Genomic DNA, 18,188 nt, shown 5'->3' on the forward strand with positions numbered 1-18,188 from the left:
TGATGTACTTCGTTCAATTCGTATTGCTTGTGCTCAGTGTCCATTCAGTACAGGCCCTCTGTGCAGTCAGCAGCTGAGACAAAAGTTAGAGGTGTTTTTTACTTCTGGTTGAGGTAGAGCCACCAGATTTTCATGCACATCCTGGGTGCCGGGCTTAAGCTCTGCTGCGAATCTGGGGCCCCTGCATGGTTCGGGGCCCGAACTGCACCTGTGTGGATTTCAGGATCAACTGGCCTCTGGCATCATCTTTGGACCTGTAACTGGCAGAACTTTGAAAACCGGGCTGAGCCACCAAGGGCCGAGGGGAGAGCTCATCCAAAATTTCAGACCTCTCGGTGCTAAGGGGCCCAGACAGTGGCCCTTTTCAGTGTCCATTCAGTACAGGCCCTCTGTGCAGTCAGCAGCTGAGACAAAAGTTAGAGGTGTTTTTCCTTCTGGTTGAGGTAGAGCCACCAGATTTTTCATGCACCTCCTGGGTGCCGGGCTTAAGCTCTGCTGCGAATATGGGGTCCCTGGGTGGTTCGGGGCCCAAACTGCACCTGTGTGGATTTCAGGATCAACTGGCCTCTGGCATCATCTTTGGACCTGTAACTGGCAGAACTTTGAAAACCGGGCTGAGCCACCAAGGGCCGCAGGGGAGAGCTCATCCAAAATTTCAGACCTCTCGCTGCTAAGGGGCCCAGACAGTGGCCCTTTTCAGTGTCCATTCAGTACAGGCTGTCTGTGCAGTCAGCAGCTGACACAAAAGTTAGAGGTGTTTTTTTACTTCTGGTTGAGGTAGAGCCACCAGATTTTTTATGCACATCCTGGGTGCCGGGCTTAAGCTCTGCTGCGAATCTGGGGCCTGCATGGTTCGGGCCCGAACTGCACCTGTGTGGATTTCAGGATCAACTGGACTCTGGCATCATCTTTGGAACTGTAACTGGCAGAACTTTGAAAACCGGGCTGAGCCACCAAGGGCCGCAGGGGAGAGCTCATCCAAAATTTCAGACCTCTCGGTGCTAAGGGGCCCAGACAGTGGCCCTTTTCAGTGTCCATTCAGTACAGGCCCTCTGTGCAGTCAGCAGCTGAGACAAAAGTTAAAGGTGTTTTTTTACTTCTGGTTGAGGTAGAGCCACCAGATTTTCATGCACATCCTGGGTGCCGGGCTTAAGCTCTGCTGCGAATCTGGGGCCCCTGCGTGGTTCGGGGCCCGAACTGCACCTGTGTGGATTTCAGGATCAACAGGAATCTGGCATCATCTTTGGAACTGTAACTGGCAGAACTTTGAAAACCGGGCTGAGCAACCAAGGGCCGCAGGGGAGAGCTCATCCAAAATTTCAGACCTCTCGCTGCTAAGGGGCCCAGACAGTGGCCCTTTTCAGTGTCCATTCAGTACAGGCCCTCTGTGCAGTCAGCAGCTGAGATAAAAGTTAGAGGTGTTTTTTTACTTCTGGTTGAGGTAGAGCCACCAGATTTTTCATGCACATCCTGGGTGCAGGGCTTAAGCTCTGCTGCGAATCTGGGGTCCCTGGGTGGTTCGGGCCCACTGCACCTGTGTGGATTTCAGGATCAACTGGCCTCTGGCATCATCTTTGGACCTGTAACTGGCAGAACTTTGAAAACCGGGCTGAGCCACCAAGGGCCGCAGGGAGAGCTCATCCAAAATTTCAGACCTCTCGCTGCTAAGGGGCCCAGACAGTGGCCCTTTTCAGTGTCCATTCAGTACAGGCCCTCTGTGCAGTCAGCAGCTTAGATAAAATTTAGAGGTGTTTTTTCTTCTGGTTGAGGTAGAGCCACCAGATTTTCATGCACATCCTGGGTGCAGGGCTTAAGCTCTGCTGCGAATCTGGGGTCCCTGGGTGGTTCGGGGCCCAAACTGCACCTGTGTGGATTTCAGGATCAACTGGACTCTGGCATCATCTTTGGAACTGTAACTGGCAGAACTTTGAAAACCGGGCTGAGCAACCAAGGGCCGCAGGGGAGAGCTCATCCAAAATTTCAGACCTCTCGCTGCTAAGGGGCCCAGACAGTGGCCCTTTTCAGTGTCCATTCAGTACAGGCCCTCTGTGCAGTCAGCAGCTGAGACAAAAGTTAGAGGTGTTTTTTTACTTCTGGTTGAGGTAGAGCCACCAGATTTTTCATGCACATCCTGGGGGCCGGGCTTAAGCTCTGCTGTGAATCTGGGGCCCCTGCATGGTTCGGGGCCCGAACTGCACATGTGTGGATTTCAGGATCAACTGGCCTCTGGCATCATCTTTGGACCTGTAACTGGCAGAACTTTGAAAACCGGGCTGAGCCACCAAGGGCCGCAGGGGAGAGCTCATCCAAAATTTCAGACCTCTCGCTGCTAAGGGGCCCACACAGTGGCCCTTTTCAGTGTCCATTCAGTACAGGCCCTCTGTGCAGTCAGCAGCTGAGACAAAAGTTAGAGGTGTTTTTACTTCTTGTTGAGGTAGAGCCACCGAATTTTTATGCACATCCTGGGTGCAGGGCTTAAGCTCTGCTGCAAATCTGGGGCCCTCTTCGTTCGAGGGCGAACTGCACCTGTGTGGATTTCAGGATCAACTGGACTCTGGCATCATCTTTGGAACTGTAACTGGCAGAACTTTGAATACCGGGCTGAGCAACCAAGGGCCGCAGGGGAGAGCTCATCCAAAATTTCAGAACTCTCGGTGCTAAGGGGCCCAGACAGTGGCCCTTTTCAGTGTCCATTCAGTACAGGCTGCCTGTGCAGTCAGCAGCTGAGACAAAAGTTAGAGGTGTTTTTTTACTTCTGGTTGAGGTAGAGCCACCAGATTTTCATATACCTCCTGAGTGCAGGCGCTTAAGCTCTGCTGCGAATATGGGGTCCCTGGGTGGTTCGGGGCCCAAACTGCACCTGTGTGGATTTCAGGATCAACTGGACTCTGGCATCATCTTTGGAACTGTAACTGGCAGAACTTTGAAAACGGCTGAGCCACCAAGGGCAGCAGGGGAGAGCTCATCCAAAATTTCAGACCTCTCGCTGCTAAGGGGCCCAGACAGTGGCCCTTTTCAGTGTCCATTCAGTACAGGCTGCCTGTGCAGTCAGCAGCTGACACAAAAGTTAGAGGTGTTTTTTTACTTCTGGTTGAGGTAGAGCCACCAGATTTTTTATGCACATCCTGGGTGCCGGGCTTAAGCTCTGCTGCGAATCTGGGGCCCCTGCATGGTTCGGGGCCCGAACTGCACCTGTGTGGATTTAAGGATCAACTGGAATCTGGCATCATCTTTGGAACTGTAACTGGCAGAACTTTGAAAACCGGGCTGAGCCACCAAGGGCCGCAGGGGAGAGCTCATCCAAAATTTCAGACCTCTCGGTGCTAAGGGGCCCAGACAGTGGCCCTTTTCAGTGTCCATTCAGTCCAGGCTGCCTGTGCAGTCAGCAGCTGACACAAAGTTAAGAGGTGTTTTTACTTCTGGTTGAGGTAGAGCCACCAGATTTTATGCACCTCCTGTGTGCAAGCCTAAGCTGTGCTGCGATTATGGGATCCTGGGTGGTTCAGGGCCCGAACTGCACCTGTGTGGATTTCAGGATCAACTGGACTCTGGCATCATCTTTGGAACTGTAACTGGCAGAACTTTGAAAACCGGGCTGAGCCACCAAGGGCCGCAGGGGAGAGCTCATCCAAAATTTCAGACCTCTCGCTGCTAAGGGGCCCAGACAGTGGCCCTTTTCAGTGTCCATTCAGTACAGGCCCTCTGTGCAGTCAGCAGCTGAGACAAAAGTTAGAGGTGTTTTTTTACTTCTGGTTGAGGTAGAGCCACCAGATTTTTTATGCACATCCTGGGTGCCGGGCTTAAGCTCTGCTGCGAATCTGGGGCCCCTGCATGGTTCGGGGCCCGAACTGCAGCTGTGTGGATTTCAGGATCAACTGGCCTCTGGCATCATCTTTGGACCTGTAACTGGCAGAACTTTGAAAACCAGGCTGAGCCACCAGGCAGGAGAGCTCATCCAAAATTTCAGACCTCTCGCTGCTAAGGGGCCCAGACAGTGGCCCTTTTCAGTGTCCATTCAGTACAGGCTGCCTGTGCAGTCAGCAGCTGACACAAAAGTTAGAGGTGTTTTTTTACTTCTGGTTGAGGTAGAGCCACCAGATTTTTCATGCACCTCCTGTGTGCCAAGCCTAAGCTGTGCTGGGCTTATGGGATCCCTGGGTGGTTCGGGACCGAACTGCACCTGTGTGGATTTCAGGATCAACTGGACTCTGGCATCATCTTTGGACCTGTAACTGGCAGAACTTTGAAAACCGGGCTGAGCCACCAAAGGCCGCATGGGAGAGCTCATCCAAAATTTCAGACCTCTCGCTGCTAAGGGGCCAGACAGTGGCCCTTTTCAGTGTCCATTCAGTACAGGCCCTCTGTGCAGTCAGCAGCTGACACAAAAGTTAGAGGTGTTTTTTTACTTCTGGTTGAGGTAGAGCCACCAGATTTTTTATGCACATCCTGGGTGCCGGGCTTAAGCTCTGCTGCGAATCTGGGGCCCCTGCATGGTTCGGGCCCGAACTGCAGCTGTGTGGATTTCAGGATCAACTGGCCTCTGGCATCATCTTTGGACCTGTAACTGGCAGAACTTTGAAAACCGGGCTGAGCCACCAAGGGCCGCAGGGGAGAGCTCATCCAAAATTTCAGACCTCTCGGTGCTAAGGGGCCCAGACAGTGGCCCTTTTCAGTGTCCATTCAGTACAGGCCCTCTGTGCAGTCAGCAGCTGAGACAAAAGTTAGAGGTGTTTTTACTTCTGGTTGAGGTAGAGCCACCAGATTTTTTATGCACATCCTGGGTGCCGGGCTTAAGCTCTGCTGCGAATATGGGGTCCCTGGGTGGTTCGGGGCCCGAACTGCACCTGTGTGGATTTCAGGATCAACTGGCCTCTGGCATCATCTTTGGACCTGTAACTGGCAGAACTTTGAAAACCGGGCTGAGCCACCAAGGGCCGCAGGGGAGAGCTCATCCAAAATTTCAGACCTCTCGCTGCTAAGGGGCCCAGACAGTGGCCCTTTTCAGTGTCCATTCAGTACAGGCCCTCTGTGCAGTCAGCAGCTGAGACAAAAGTTAGAGGTTTTTTTACTTCTGGTTGAGGTAGAGCCACCAGATTTTCATGCACATCCTGGGTGCCGGGCTTAAGCTCTGCTGCGAATCTGGGCCCTGCATGGTTCGGGGCCCGAACTGCACCTGTGTGGATTTCAGGATCAACTGGACTCTGGCATCATCTTTGGAACTGTAACTGGCAGAACTTTGAAAACCGGGCTGAGCCACCAAGGGCAGCAGGGGAGAGCTCATCCAAAATTTCAGACCTCTCGCTGCTAAGGGGCCCAGACAGTGGCCCTTTTCAGTGTCCATTCAGTACAGGCTGCCTGTGCAGTCAGCAGCTGACACAAAAGTTAGAGGTTTTTTTACTTCTGGTTGAGGTAGAGCCACCAGATTTTTATGCACATCCTGGGTGCCGGGCTTAAGCTCTGCTGCGAATCTGGGGCCCCTGCATGGTTCGGGGCCCGAACTGCACCTGTGTGGATTTCAGGATCAACTGGACTCTGGCATCATCTTTGGAACTGTAACTGGCAGAACTTTGAAAACCGGGCTGAGCCACCAAGGGCCGCAGGGGAGAGCTCATCCAAAATTTCAGACCTCTCGGTGCTAAGGGGCCCAGACAGTGGCCCTTTTCAGTGTCCATTCAGTACAGGCCCTCTGTGCAGTCAGCAGCTGAGACAAAAGTTAAAGGTGTTTTTTACTTCTGGTTGAGGTAGAGCGACCAGATTTTTCATGCACATCCTGGGTGCCGGGCTTAAGCTCTGCTGCGAATCTGGGGCCCCTGCGTGGTTCGGGGCCCGAACTGCACCTGTGTGGATTTCAGGATCAACAGGAATCTGGTATCATCTTTGGAACTGTAACTGGCAGAACTTTGAAAACCGGGCTGAGCAACCAAGGGCCGCAGGGGAGAGCTCATCCAAAATTTCAGACCTCTCGCTGCTAAGGGGCCCAGACAGTGGCCCTTTTCAGTGTCCATTCAGTACAGGCCCTCTGTGCAGTCAGCAGCTGAGATAAAATTTAGAGGTGTTTTTACTTCTGGTTGAGGTAGAGCCACCAGATTTTTCATGCACATCCTGGGTGCAGGGCTTAAGCTCTGCTGCGAATCTGGGGTCCCTGGGTGGTTCGGGGCCCAAACTGCACCTGTGTGGATTTCAGGATCAACTGGCCTCTGGCATCATCTTTGGAACTGTAACTGGCAGAACTTTGAAAACCGGGCTGAGCAACCAAGGGCCGCAGGAGAGCTCATCCAAAATTTCAGACCTCTCGCTGCTAAGGGGCCCAGACAGTGGCCCTTTTCAGTGTCCATTCAGTACAGGCCCTCTGTGCAGTCAGCAGCTGAGATAAAAGTTAGAGGTGTTTTTTTACTTCTGGTTGAGGTAGAGCCACCAGATTTTTCATGCACATCCTGGGTGCAGGGCTTAAGCTCTGCTGCGAATCTGGGGTCCCTGGGTGGTTCGGGGCCCAAACTGCACCTGTGTGGATTTCAGGATCAACTGGACTCTGGCATCATCTTTGGAACTGTAACTGGCAGAACTTTGAAAACCGGGCTGAGCAACCAAGGGCCGCGGGGAGAGCTCATCCAAAATTTCAGACCTCTCGCTGCTAAGGGCCCAGACAGTGGCCCTTTTCAGTGTCCATTCAGTACAGGCCCTCTGTGCAGTCAGCAGCTGAGACAAAAGTTAGAGGTGTTTTTTTACTTCTGGTTGAGGTAGAGCCACCAGATTTTTCATGCACATCCTGGGGGCCGGGCTTAAGCTCTGCTGTGAATCTGGGGCCCCTGCATGGTTCGGGGCCCGAACTGCACATGTGTGGATTTCAGGATCAACTGGCCTCTGGCATCATCTTTGGACCTGTAACTGGCAGAACTTTGAAAACCGGGCTGAGCCACCAAGGGCCGCAGGGGAGAGCTCATCCAAAATTTCAGACCTCTCGCTGCTAAGGGCCCAGACAGTGGCCCTTTTCAGTGTCCATTCAGTACAGGCCCTCTGTGCAGTCAGCAGCTGAGACAAAAGTTAGAGGTTTTTTTACTTCTGGTTGAGGTAGAGCCACCAGATTTTTCATGCACATCCTGGGTGCCGGGCTTAAGCTCTGCTGCGAATCTGGGGCCCCTGCATGGTTCGGGGCCCGAACTGCACCTGTGTGGATTTCAGGATCAACTGGACTCTGGCATCATCTTTGGAACTGTAACTGGCAGAACTTTGAAAACCGGGCTGAGCCACCAAGGGCAGCAGGGGAGAGCTCATCCAAAATTTCAGACCTCTCGCTGCTAAGGGGCCCAGACAGTGGCCCTTTTCAGTGTCCATTCAGTACAGGCTGCCTGTGCAGTCAGCAGCTGACACAAAAGTTAGAGGTGTTTTTTTACTTCTGGTTGAGGTAGAGCCACCAGATTTTTCATGCACCTCCTGTGTGCCAAGCCTAAGCTGTGCTGCGAATATGGGATCCCTGGGTGGTTCGGGGACCGAACTGCACCTGTGTGGATTTCAGGATCAACTGGACTCTGGCATCATCTTAGAACCTGTAACTGGCAGAACTTTGAAAACCGGGCTGAGCCACCAAGGGCCGCAGGGGAGAGCTCATCCAAAATTTCAGAGCTCGCTGCTAAGGGGCCCAGACAGTGGCCCTTTTCAGTGTCCATTCAGTACAGGCCGTCTGTGCAGTCAGCAGCTGAGACAACAGTTAGAGGTTTTTTTACTTCTGGTTGAGGTAGAGCCACCAGATTTTTCATGCTCCTCCTGGGTGCCGGCCTTAAGCTCTGCTGCGAATATAGCGTCCCTGGGTGGTTCAGGGACCGAACTGCACCTGTGTGGATTTCAGGATCAACTGGCCTCTGGCATCATCTTTGGACCTGTAACTGGCAGAACTTTGAAAACCGGGCTGAGCCACCAAGGGCCGTAGGGGAGAGCTCATCCAAAATTTCAGACTTCTCGCTGCTAAGGGGCCCAGACAGTGGCCCTTTTCAGTGTCCATTCAGTACAGGCCGTCTGTGCAGTCAGCAGCTGAGACAACAGTTAGAGGTTTTTTTTTTACTTCTGGTTGAGGTAGAGCCACCAGATTTTTCATGCACCTCCTGTGTGCCAAGCCTAAGCTGTGCTGCGAATATGGGATCCCTGGGTGGTTCGGGGACCGAACTGCACCTGTGTGGATTTCAGGATCAACTGGCCTCTGGCATCATCTTTGGACCTGTAATTGGCAGAACTTTGAAAACCGGGCTGAGCCACCAAGGGCCGCAGGGGAAAGCTCATCCAAAATTTCAGACCTCTCGCTGCTAAGGGGCCCAGACAGTGGCCCTTTTCAGTGTCCATTCAGTACAGGCCGTCTGTGCAGTCAGCAGCTGAGACAACAGTTAGAGGTTTTTACTTCTGGTTGAGGTAGAGCCACCAGATTTTTCATGCTCCTCCTGGGTGCCGGCCTTAAGCTCTGCTGCGAATATAGCGTCCCTGGGTGGTTCAGGGACCGAACTGCACCTGTGTGGATTTCAGGATCAACTGGCCTCTGGCATCATCTTTGGACCTGTAACTGGCAGAACTTTGAAAACCGGGCTGAGCCACCAAGGGCCGTAGGGGAGAGCTCATCCAAAATTTCAGACCTCTCGCTGCTAAGGGGCCCAGACAGAGGCCCTTTTCAGTGTCCATTCAGTACAGGCCGTCTGTGTAGTCAGCAGCTGAGACAACAGTTAGAGGTTTTTTTTACTTCTGGTTGAGGTAGAGCCACCAGATTTTTCATGCACCTCCTGTGTGCCAAGCCTAAGCTGTGCTGCGAATATGGGATCCCTGGGTGGTTCGGGGACCGAACTGCACCTGTGTGGATTTCAGGATCAACTGGCCTCTGGCATCATCTTTGGACCTGTAACTGGCAGAACTTTGAAAACCGGGCTGAGCCACCAAGGGCCGCAGGGGAGAGCTCATCCAAAATTTCAGACCTCTCGCTGCTAAGGGGCCCAGACAGTGGCCCTTTTCAGTGTCCATTCAGTACAGGCCGTCTGTGCAGTCAGCAGCTGAGACAACATTTAGAGGGTTTTTTTTACTTCTGGTTGAGGTAGAGCCACCAGATTTTTCATGCACCTCCTGTGTGCCAAGCCTAAGCTGTGCTGCGAATATGGGATCCCTGGGTGGTTCGGGGACCGAACTGCACCTGTGTGGATTTCAGGATCAACTGGCCTCTGGCATCATCTTTGGACCTGTAACTGGCAGAACTTTGAAAACCGGGCTGAGCCACCAAGGGCCGCAGGGGAGAGCTCATCCAAAATTTCAGAGCTCTCGCTGCTAAGGGGCCCAGACAGTGGCCCTTTTCAGTGTCCATTCAGTACAGGCCGTCTGTGCAGTCAGCAGCTGAGACAACAGTTAGAGGTTTTTTTACTTCTGGTTGAGGTAGAGCCACCAGATTTTTCATGCACCTCCTGGGTGCCGGCCTTAAGCTCTGCTGCGAATATAGCGTCCCTGGGTGGTTCAGGGACCGAACTGCACCTGTGTGGATTTCAGGATCAACTGGCCTCTGGCATCATCTTTGGACCTGTAACTGGCAGAACTTTGAAAACCGGGCTGAGCCACCAAGGGCCGTAGGGGAGAGCTCATCCAAAATTTCAGACCTCTCGCTGCTAAGGGGCCCAGACAGTGGCCCTTTTCAGTGTCCATTCAGTACAGGCCGTCTGTGCAGTCAGCAGCTGAGACAAAAGTTAGAGGTTTTTTTACTTCTGGTTGAGGTAGAGCCACCAGATTTTTCATGCACCTCCTGTGTGCCAAGCCTAAGCTGTGCTGCGAATATGGGATCCCTGGGTGGTTCGGGGACCGAACTGCACCTGTGTGGATTTCAGGATCAACTGGCCTCTGGCATCATCTTTGGACCTGTAACTGGCAGAACTTTGAAAACCGGGCTGAGCCACCAAGGGCCGTAGGGGAAAGCTCACCCAAAATTTCAGACCTCTCGCTGCTAAGGGGCCCAGACAGTGGCCCTTTTCAGTGTCCATTCAGTACAGGCCGTCTGTGCAGTCAGCAGCTGAGACAACAGTTAGAGGTTGTTTTTACTTCTGGTTGAGCTAGAGCCACCAGATTTTTCATGCACCTCCTGGGTGCTGGCCTTAAGCTCTGCTGCGAATATAGCGTCCCTGGGTGGTTCAGGGACCGAACTGCATCTGTGTGGATTTCAGGATCAACTGGCCTCTGGCATCATCTTTGGACCTGTAACTGGCAGAACTTTGAAAACCGGGCTGAGACACCAAGGGCCGCAGGGGAGAGCTCATCCAAAATTTTAGACTTCTAGCTGCTAAGGGGCCCAGACAGTGGCCCTTTTCAGTGTCCATTCAGTACAGGCCGTCTGTGTAGTCAGCAGCTGAGACAACAGTTAGAGGTTTTTTTTTTACTTCTGGTTGAGGTAGAGCCACCAGATTTGTCATGCACCTCCTGTGTGCCAAGCCTAAGCTGTGCTGCGAATATGGGATCCCTGGGTGGTTCGGTGACCGAACTGCACCTGTGTGGATTTCAGGATCAACTGGCCTCTGGCATCATCTTTGGACCTGTAACTGGCAGAACTTTGAAAACCGGGCTGAGCCACCAAGGGCCGCAGGGGATAGCTCATCCAAAATTTCAGACCTCTCGCTGCTAAGGGGCCCAGACAGTGGCCCTTTTCAGTGTCCATTCAGTACAGGCCGTCTGTGCAGTCAGCAACTGAGACAAAAGTTAGAATTTTTTTACTTCCGGTTGAGCTAGAGCCCCCTGATTTTCATGCACCTCCTGTGTGCCAAGCTTAAACTGTGCTGCGAATATGGGGTCCCTGGGTGGTTCGGGGACCGAACTGCACCTGTGTGGATTTCAGGATCAACTGGCCTCTGGCATCATCTTTGGACCTGTAACTGGCAGAACTTTGAAAACCGGGCTGAGCCACCAAGGGCCGCAGGGGAGAGCTTTAACATATTTTGGACGACATACCAAAGTATGACTTTTTTTCATTTTTTTTTCTCATATTTTGGACGAAATACAAAACTGTGTTTTTAGGTGCTTTCTAGCGACTTTTGACGTTTTTAACCTATTTTGGACGTCATACCAAAGTATGACTTTTTTTCTTTTTTTCTCATATTTTGGACGTAATACAAAACTGTGTTTTTAGGTGCTTTCTAGCGACTTTTGACGTTTTTAACATATTGTGGACGACATACCAAAGTATGACTTTTATTTTATTTTCTCATATTTTGGACGAAATACAAAACTGTGTTTTTCGGTGCTTTCTAGCGACTTTTTGACGTTTTTAACCTATTTTGGAGGTCATTCCAAAGTATGACTTTTTTTCATTTTTTTTTCTCATATTTTGGACGAAATACAAAACTGTGTTTTTAGGTGCTTTCTAGCGACTATTTGACGTTTTTAACCTATTTTGGAGGTCATTCCAAAGTATGACTTTTTTTTTTTTTTTCTCATATTTTGGACAAAATACAAAACTGTGTTTTTAGGTGCTTTCTAGCCACTTTTTTACGTTTTTAACCTAATTTGGACGTCATACCAAAGTATGACTTTTTTTCATTTTTTTTTCTCATATTTTGGACGAAATACAAAACTGTGTTTTTAGGTGCTTTCTAGCGACTTTTTGACGTATTTAACCTATTTTGGAGGTCATTCCAAAGTATGACTTTTTTTCATTTTTTTTTCTCATATTTTGGACGAAATACAAAACTGTGTTTTTAGGTGCTTTCTAGCGACCTTTTGTTTTTAACCTATTTTGGAGGTCATACCAAAGTATGACTGTTTTTCATTTTTTTTTCTCATATTTTGGACGAAATACAAAACTGTGTTTTTAGGTGCTTTCTAGCGACTTTTTGACGTTTTTAACATATTGTGGACGACATACCAAAGTATGACTTTTATTTTATTTTCTCATATTTTGGACGAAATACAAAACTGTGTTTTTAGGTGCTTTCTAGCGACTTTTTGACGTTTTTAACCTATTTTGGACGTCATACCAAAGTATGACTTTTATTTTTTTTTCTCATATTTTGGACGAAATACAAAACTGTGTTTTTAGGTGCTTTCTAGCGACTTTTGACGTTTTTAACCTATTTTGGAGGTCATACCAAAGTATGACTTTTTTTCATTTTTATTTCTCATATTTTGGACGAAATACAAAACTGTGTTTTTAGGTGCTTTCTAGCGACTTTTTGACGTTTTTAACCTATTTTGGACGTCATACCAAAGTATGACTTTTTTTCATTTTTTTTTCTCATATTTTGGACGAAATACAAAACTGTGTTTTTAGGTGCTTTCTAGCCACTTTTTGACGTTTTTAACCTATTTTGGACGTCATACCAAAGTATGACTTTTTTTCATTTTTTTTCTCATATTTTGGACGAAATACAAAACTGTGTTTTTCGGTGCTTTCTTGCCACTTTTTGACGTTTTTAACCTATTTTGGAGGTCATACCAAAGTATGACTTTTTTTCATTTTTTCTCATATTTTGGATGAAATACAAAACTGTGTTTTAGGTGCTTTCTAGCGACTTTTTGACGTTTTTAACATATTGTGGACGACATACCAAAGTATGACTTTTATTTTATTTTCTCATATTTTGAATGAAATACTAAACTGTGTTTTTAGGTGCTTTCTAGCGACTTTTGACGTTTTTAACATATTGTGGACGACATTCCAAAGTAGGACTTTTATTTTATTTTCTCATATTTTGGACGAAATACTAAACTGTGTTTTAGGTGCTTTCTAGCGACTTTTTGACGTTTTAACCTATTTTGGACGTCATCCAAAGTATTTGTTTTTCTTTTTTCTCATATTTTGACGAAATACAAAACTGTGTTTTAGGTGCTTCTAGCGACTTTTGACGTTTTTAACATATTTGGACAAAAGTATGACTTTTATTTTATTTTCTCATATTTTGGACGAAATACAAAACTGTGTTTCGGTGCTTTCTAGCGACTTTTGGCGTTTTAACCTATTTTGAGGTCATACCAAAGTATGACTTTTTTTCATTTTTTTTTCTCATATTTTGGACGAAATACAAAACTGTGTTTTTAGGTGCTTTCTAGCGACTTTTTGACGTATTTAACCTATTTTGGAGGTCATTCCAAAGTATGACTTTTTTTCATTTTTTTTTCATATTTTGGACAAAATACAAAACTGTGTTTTTAGGTGCTTTCTAGCCACTTTTTGACGTTTTTAACCTAATTTGGACGTCATACCAAAGTATGACTTTTTTCATTTTTTTTCTCATATTTTGGACGAAATACAAAACTGTGTTTTTAGGTGCTTTCTAGCGGCTTTTTGACGTTTTTAACCTATTTTAGAGGTCATTCCAAAGTATGACTTTTTTCATTTTTTCTCTCATATTTTGGACGAAATACAAAACTGTGTTTTTAGGTGCTTTCTAGCGACCTTTTGACGTTTTTAACCTATTTTGGACGTCATACCAAAGTATGACTTTTTTTCATTTTTTTTCTCATATTTTGGACGAAACACAAAACTGTTTTTAGGTGCTTTCTAGCGACTTTTTGACGTTTTTAACCTATTTTGGAGGTCATACCAAAGTATGACTTTTTTTCATTTTTTTTTCTCATATTTTGGACGAAATACAAAACTGTGTTTTTAGGTGCTTTCTAGCGACTTTTTGACGTTTTTAACCTATTTTGGGGGTCATACCAAAGTATGACTTTTTTCGTTTTTTCTCATATTTTGGACGAAATACAAAACTGTGTTTTTAGGTGCTTTCTAGCGACCTTTTGACGTTTTTAACATATTGTGGACGACATACCAAAGTATGACTTTTTATTTATTTTCTCATATTTTGAATGAAATACAAAACTGTGTTTTTAGGTGCTTTCTACCTTTTGACGTTTTAACATATTTGGACGACATACCAAAGTATGACTTTTTTTCATTTTATTTTCTCATATTTTGGACGAAATACAAAACTGTGTTTTTAGGTGCTTTCTAGCGACTTTTTGACGTTTTTAACCTATTTTGGACGTCATTCCAAAGTATGACTTTTATTTTTTTTTCTCATATTTTGGACGAAATACAAAACTGTGTTTTTATGTGCTTTCTAGCGACTTTTTGACGTTTTTAACCTATTTTGGACGTCATACCAAAGTATGACTTTTTTTCATTTTTATTCTCATATTTTGGACGAAATACAAAACTGTGTTTTTAGGTGCTTTCTAGCGACTTTTTGACGTTTTTAACCTATTTTGGACGTCATTCCAAAGTATGACTTTTTTTTTTTTTCTCATATTTTGGACGAAATACAAAACTGTGTTTTTAGGTGCTTTCTAGCGACTTTTTGACGTTTTTAACATATTTTGGACGACATACCAAAGTATGACTTTTATTTTATTTTCTCATATTTTGGACGAAATACTAAACTGTGTTTTTAGGTGCTTTCTCGCGACTTTTTGACGTTTTTAACATATTGTGGACGACATACCAAAGTAGGACTTTATTTTATTTTATTTTCTCATATTTTGGACGAAATTCTAAACTGTGTTTTTAGGTGCTTTCTAGCCACTTTTTGACGTTTTTAACATATTGTGGACGACATACCAAAGTATGACTTTTATTTTATTTTCTCATATTTTGGACGAAATACTAAACTGTGTTTTTAGGTGCTTTCTAGCGACTTTTTGACGTTTTTTAACCTATTTTGGACGTCATACCAAAGTATGACTGCTTTTCTTTTTTTTTTCTCATATTTTGGACGAAATACAAAACTGTGTTTTTAGGTGCTTTCTAGCGACTTTTTGACGTTTTTAACATATTGTGGACGACATACCAAAGTATGACTTTTATTTTATTTTCTCATATTTTGGACGAAATACTAAACTGTGTTTTTAGGTGCTTTCTAGCGACTTTTTGACGTTTTTAACATATTGTGGACGACATACCAAAGTAGGACTTTATTTTATTTTATTTTCTCATATTTTGGACGAAATTCTAAACTGTGTTTTTAGGTGCTTTCTAGCACTTTTTGACGTTTTTAACATATTGTGGACGACATACCAAAGTAGGACTTTTATTTATTTTCTCATATTTTGAATGAAATACTAAACTGTGTTTTTAGGTGCTTTCTAGCGACTTTTGACGTTTTTATCCTATTTTGGACGTCATACCAAAGTATGACTGCTTTTCTTTTTTCTCATATTTTGGACGAAATACAAAACTGTGTTTTTAGGTGCTTTCTAGCGACTTTTTGACGTTTTTAACATATTGTGGACGACATACCAAAGTATGACTTTTATTTTATTTTCTCATATTTTGGACGAAATACAAAACTGTGTTTTTCGGTGCTTTCTAGCGACTTTTTGACGTTTTTAACCTATTTTGGAGGTCATACCAAAGTATGACTTTTTTTCATTTTTTTTTCATATTTTGGACGAAATACAAAACTGTGTTTTTAGGTGCTTTCTAGCCACTTTTTGACGTTTTTAACCTAATTTGGACGTCATACCAAAGTATGACTTTTTTCATTTTTTTTCTCATATTTTGGACGAAATACAAAACTGTGTTTTTAGGTGCTTTCTAGCGACTTTTTGACGTTTTTAACCTATTTTGGAGGTCATTCCAAAGTATGACTTTTTTTCATTTTTTTTTCTCATATTTTGGACGAAATACAAAACTGTGTTTTTAGGTGCTTTCTAGCGACTTTTGACGTTTTTAACCTATTTTGGACGTCATACCAAAGTATGACTTTTATTTTATTTTCTCATATTTTGAATGAATACAAACTGTGTTTTTAGGTGCTTTCTAGCGACTTTTTGACGTTTTTAACCTATTTTGGAGGTCATACCAAAGTATGACTTTTTTCATTTTTTTTTCTCATATTTTGGACGAAATACAAAACTGTGTTTTTAGGTGCTTTCTAGCGACTTTTTGACGTTTTTAACCTATTTTGGACGTCATACCAAAGTATGACTTTTTTTCATTTTTTTCTCATATTTTGGACGAAATACAAAACTGTGTTTTTAGGTGCTTTCTAGCGACTTTTTGACGTTTTTAACCTATTTTGGAGGTCATACCAAAGTATGACTTTTTTTCATTTTTTTTTCTCATATTTTGGACGAAATACAAAACTGTGTTTTTGGTGCTTTCGACTTTTTTTTAACATATTTGGATGACATACCAAAGTAGGACTTTTTTTTTTTTTTTCTCATATTTTGGACGAAATTCTAAACTGTGTTTTAGGTGCTTTCTAGCCACTTTTTGACGTTTTAACATATTGTGGACGACATACCAAAGTAGGACTTTTATTTTATTTTCTCATATTTTGGACGAAATACTAAACTGTGTTTTTAGGTGCTTTCTAGCGACTTTTTGACGTTTTTTAACCTATTTTGGACGTCATACCAAAGTATGACTGTTTTTCTTTTTTTTTTCTCATATTTTGGACGAAATACAAAACTGTGTTTTTAGGTGCTTTCTAGCGACTTTTTGACGTTTTTAACATATTTTGGACGACATACCAAAGTATGACTTTTATTTTATTTTCTCATATTTTGGACGAAATACAAAACTGTGTTTTTAGGTGCTTTCTAGCGACTTTTTGACGTTTTTAACATATTGTGGACGACATACCAAAGTATGACTTTTATTTTATTTTCTCATATTTTGGACGAAATACAAAACTGTGTTTTTAGGTGCTTTCTAGCCACTTTTTGACGTTTTAACATATTTTGGATGACATACATAAGTATGACTTTTTTTTTTTTCTCATATTTTGACGAAACAAAACTGTGTTTTTAGGTGCTTTCTAGCGACTTTTTGACGTTTTTAACCTATTTTGGAGGTCATTCCAAAGTATGACTTTTTTTCATTTTTTTTTCATATTTTGGACGAAATACAAAACTGTGTTTTTAGGTGCTTTCTAGCGACTTTTGACGTTTTTAACCTATTTTGGAGGTCATACCAAAGTATGACTTTTTTTCATTTTTTCTCATATTTTGGACGAAATACAAAACTGTGTTTTTAGGTGCTTTCTAGCCACTTTTTGACGTTTTTAACAGATTTTGGACGACATACCAAAGTATGACTTTTATTTTTTTTTCTCATATTTTGGACGAAATACAAAACTGTGTTTTTAGGTGCTTTCTAGCGACTTTTTGACGTTTTTAACCTATTTTGGAGGTCATACCAAAGTATGACTTTTTCATTTTTTTTCTCATATTTTGGACGAAATACAAAACTGTGTTTTTAGGTGCTTTCTAGCGACTTTTTGACGTTTTTAACCTATTTTGGACGTCATTCCAAAGTATGACTTTTTTTCATTTTTTCTCATATTTTGGACGAAATACAAAACTGTGTTTTTAGGTGCTTTCTAGCGACTTTTTGACGTTTTTAACCTATTTTGGACGTCATACCAAAGTATGACTTTTTTTCATTTTTTTTTCTCATATTTTGGACGAAATACAAAACTGTGTTTTTAGGTGCTTTCTAGCGACTTTTTGACGTTTTTAACATATTTTGGACGACATACCAAAGTATGACTTTTTTTCATTTTATTTTCTCATATTTTGGACGAAATACAAAACTGTGTTTTTAGGTGCTTTCTAGCGACTTTTTGACGTTTTAACCTATTTTGGAGGTCATACAAAGTATGACTTTTTCATTTTTTTTCTCATATTTTGGACGAAATACAAAACTGTGTTTTTAGGTGCTTTCTAGCGACTTTTTGACGTTTTTAACCTATTTTGGACGTCATACCAAAGTATGACTTTTTTTCATTTTTTTTTCTCATATTTTGGACGAAATACAAAACTGTGTTTTTAGGTGCTTTCTAGCGACTTTTTGACGTTTTTAACCTATTTTGGAGGTCATTCCAAAGTATGACTTTTTTCATTTTTTTTTCTCATATTTTGGACGAAATACCAAACTGTGTTTTTAGGTGCTTTCTAGCCACTTTTGACGTTTTTAACCTATTTTTGACGTCATACCAAAGTATGACTTTTTTTTTTCTCATATTTTGGATAAATACAAAACTGTGTTTTGGTTCTTTCTAGACTTTTTGATGCTTTTACTATTGTGGACATACAAAGTAGGACTTTTTTTTTTTCCTATTTTGGACGAAATACTAAACTGTGTTTTTAGGTGCTTTCTAGCCACTTTTGACGTTTTAACATATTTTGGATGACATACATAAGTATGACTTTTTTTTTTTTTCTCATATTTTGAAGAAATACAA

Source organism: Hippoglossus stenolepis, chromosome 15, assembly GCF_022539355.2.
Source record: "Hippoglossus stenolepis isolate QCI-W04-F060 chromosome 15, HSTE1.2, whole genome shotgun sequence".
In the NCBI taxonomy this organism is placed as follows: domain Eukaryota; kingdom Metazoa; phylum Chordata; class Actinopteri; order Pleuronectiformes; family Pleuronectidae; genus Hippoglossus; species Hippoglossus stenolepis.